The sequence below is a fragment of the Oratosquilla oratoria genome, chromosome 13 (assembly GCF_046742065.1).
Source record: "Oratosquilla oratoria isolate Oo_2021 chromosome 13, ASM4674206v1, whole genome shotgun sequence".
NCBI lineage: Eukaryota > Metazoa > Arthropoda > Malacostraca > Stomatopoda > Squillidae > Oratosquilla > Oratosquilla oratoria.
This window is the reverse complement of record NC_134789.1, coordinates 4,224,708-4,227,763: the sequence shown is the minus strand read 5'-3', so window position 1 is coordinate 4,227,763 and position 3,056 is coordinate 4,224,708.

The following is a 3,056-nucleotide window of genomic DNA, read 5'->3' as shown; positions in this document are numbered from 1 at the left end:
GCACACATCTTGTTTTGGTATCAGATTTTTTTCAACACTTCTTTTGATTAACTTTGATTTCGGTTGTGACGTGTTAGATAAATAAACAGGGTGGAGAAGTGAATTTTATGGGTTTAACATATACCGTCGTTAGATATTTGTCGTTTTTAATCGCTCAGTCACGTACGCAATAGACAAACCACTCGCTAAAACGAACCAGATTGTAGAGTGCCGTGGTTTGGTTCGGTATGGACAAGCCAGGGAAAGGAGACTCACAATAACACTAAAATTAAGATTTAATGGTTAATAGGCTCGGAGGTCACGGACGAGGTCTCGTTGGGAGAAGGTCCGAAGTGAAGGCTTCATCAAGCGACGTGGCTGTGGGCAAAGGGCCACAGGAGGGAATGAGGCGACTTCCTGGATGGAACTGGTCCCGAGGTGTCTTGCTGGGGAGAACTGGTCCAAGATCTAAGAATATAAGGTGTAACCACTTCCGACCGAATTTCGAGGGAGTTGGCGCAGCGGGCCCGTGAACGTCACCTGGCTGTTCAAAGTGGGGTTGGCGGGTCCTATAGCTGTCAGTTGAAGCTGGTGCGTCGTTTGGGAAAGACGTTCCCTTCGCTCGCACCGCTCCACGCAATTAGTTATATTCTGACAAATATTATATAAAATATATATATAAATATATATAGAATATTATAGTTCCTGTCTATATATATGAATATATAATATATATGATATATAATATATATATATATATATATATATATAATATAAAATATTATAGTTCCTGTCTTCCTTGGCGTTTCACAGTTTTCTTCAGTGTTTCACAAAGAGAAAATGGACTCAGCCAAATGACGTCAGAAGCTGCGCAGAAGAATTCAAACGGTCTGACCTGTATATTTAGACCTTGAACTGGTCCAGAGGCGTCTTGCTGGGGAGAACTGATCCCGAGGCGTCTTGCTGGAGAGAACTGCTGCTTGGAGTTGAGCCCGGGAGAGAACTTACAACTTGCGACTTGCTAGGTAAAACCACCCGCTCGCGCGGGATCGGTTTTTGTGGGAGGGGAAGAATGTCTGTAGGAAAATGAAAAGATACATACACACACACACACACACACACACACACACACACACACACACACACACACACACACACACACACACATATATATATATATATATATACATATATATATATATACTAAAGGCTTTTCCCCCTACACGGGGGGTAGCCAATGAAAATATAGTAGTGTAAAAAAGAGGGCTATTGCCAATGCGCTTTTTCCTGAGCGATTAGGGGCGGTTGGTGGTCGTGGCTCGGGGGAAATGGGCAGGGAACTTGGACGGCGGGGCCGACTTCTGGGATTAGAATCACCAAAAGCTATTTAAAAAAATGGTAGGAGGCGTAGTAGTAGAGAAAGGTGGAAAAACAGAAAAATATTTAGTGGGAGGTAAACTGAAATGGGAAGGTGTAGTATAAGAGAAAATTAGAAAGGAAGCGAATTTTAGTCGAAGAAAAAGTATATGTAGATGTTTGTACGTGGGGCGTGGTTATGTTCGTGAGAGGTGTGTGTATGCATCTTACGGAAAGTGAGTAGAGTTCACTTCCCGCGTGTAGAGATGCTGATTAACCCCAGCTAGGTAGCACGTTCCTGATTATCCCCAGGCTGGGCATGAGCGTTCCTGTTTAGCCCCAGGTTGGGCATGAGCGTTCATGTTTAGTCCCAGGTTGGGCTTGAGCGATGTTCGAAGCGTAGTCAGGAGAGTGGATCCAATGGCGGTGCGAGGGGAGCAGGTGGGCGGGTGTTGTATTATCTTTCTTCTTCCAAGTACAACTCTGAAAGCAGAGAATTACGTGACTTGGGAATTGTGTGTAGATGTTAGAAGTGTAGATCCGTTCGCCAGCGTCAGCGAGGAGGCCAGCGCGTGGGTGCTGGCCGGTCGACAAGAGAGGTTCCCCAATTCCTCTCCCACGACCAGCCGGCGAAGAGTTAAGGGCTCTGAATTAGAATTGGATTAAGGGCCTCCGCTAAGCCAGCGAGCAAGTGTGCGTGTATCTCTTTTCTTCCAAGCACGACTCTGATAACAGAGAAGTACGTGGCTTGGAAAATGTGTGTATTTGTCTTTGGTGTAAATCCGCTTGCCGACGTCAACGAAGAGGTCAGTCTTGTGCCAGACCGGCAGCAGCAAAGGAGAAAAGTCTCCTCGCCGCTACCGGCCGGCGAAGATTGCTGGGCGCTTGTTGAGTGAGCTGGAGTGGAGAGCGAAGTCCGACCTCTGCGAGGGCTGTGTTGGTTATGTCCTGCGACTTGCGACTTGCTAGGTAAGACCACCCGCTCGCGCGGGATCAGTTTTTGTGGGAGGAAATGTGTAAGGAAATGAAAAGATAGTAGCGTATAAAAGAGGGCTTTTGTCACCGGACAATTAGGGATATTTATTTCGTGGTGTCGTGGCTTTGGAGGTAAGGGCAGGAGACTTGGGGTTGGAGACTGGGATTAATGTATAACCGTTAGGTTACGTAGGAATATCTATTCTTCTTATCCTCATCCAACAAAGTTAGAAAACGAGTAGGAGGCTTAGTCTTAGGGAAAGACAGAGAAATTGGAAATAATTTTAGTGACAGGTAAACTGAAATGGGAAGATGTAGTAGGAAAGTTAGAAATGAAAATAATTTTAGTAGAAAAAAAGTTTATGTAGTTGTTTGGGCATGTAGTTGTGTTAGTTTTGTTTGCGATATGGTTGTGTGTGTATTCTACACATAGAGGGTTGATGCCTCCAACGTGTATGCTTATAGCCTGACAATTAATGGGCTATATACATTATTATTATTATTATTATTATCATTATTATTATTATTATTATTATTATTATTATTATTATTATTATTATTATTATTATTATTATTATTATTATTATTATTATTATTATCATTATTATTATTATTATCATTATTATTATTATTATTATTATTATTATTATTATTATCATTATTATTATTATTATTATTATTATTATTATTATTATTATTATTATTATTATTATTATTATTATTATTATTATTATTATTATTATTAT